Raw genomic sequence first — 500 nt, forward strand, 5'->3', positions numbered from 1 at the left:
AGCAGCTGTCCTTTTGTATCGGATCCAAGGATGAGGTCTTTTTTCTAACTTAAATATATCTTTCGCTCATATAGCTTTCAATACCTTTAGGTAGCATACCAAGCGACCAGATTGGAAACCTTTCGATCGGAGCTCTGTCTTGTTTTCGTTCCATTTTTCTTCCCTTCCAGGATTAAGGTGGAACTTCATTTCAGTCTGATCGCAGCCGCCGTAACCTACATCATGTGGAAGAATGTGGGCAATGATAAGATCCAACGAGTGGAGGGCAAAAAGATCAAAGACGAGGAAGATAGCGCCAAAAAGCGACGGGGCTACTGGCGAGTAGATTGCCAAAGCGCCAGCAAAGGCCTTTTCTTGGGCCTCTTGTGTCTGGTGGGCGGTATCATCATCCTGATTATCTTCTTTGTGATGAAGGTTTGTCCTCTTGCGTCCTAATTCCACGAAAAATTTCTGCCAAGTCTCACGTGTTTTTCGTTTCTTCGTTTCTTCGTTTAGGACAA

The 500-nt window shown here is 44.6% G+C and overlaps 1 protein-coding gene across 1 annotated transcript in view; it reads left to right on the forward strand.

Annotated features, from left to right (window-relative positions):
* The window catches only part of LOC131877353 (proton channel OtopLc-like), a 10,578-nt gene that overhangs the window by 6,213 nt on the left and 3,865 nt on the right, over positions 1 to 500 (forward strand). The gene's annotated exons all lie outside the window — the stretch shown is intronic.

This window comes from Tigriopus californicus, chromosome 3 (assembly GCF_007210705.1).
Source record: "Tigriopus californicus strain San Diego chromosome 3, Tcal_SD_v2.1, whole genome shotgun sequence".
NCBI lineage: Eukaryota > Metazoa > Arthropoda > Copepoda > Harpacticoida > Harpacticidae > Tigriopus > Tigriopus californicus.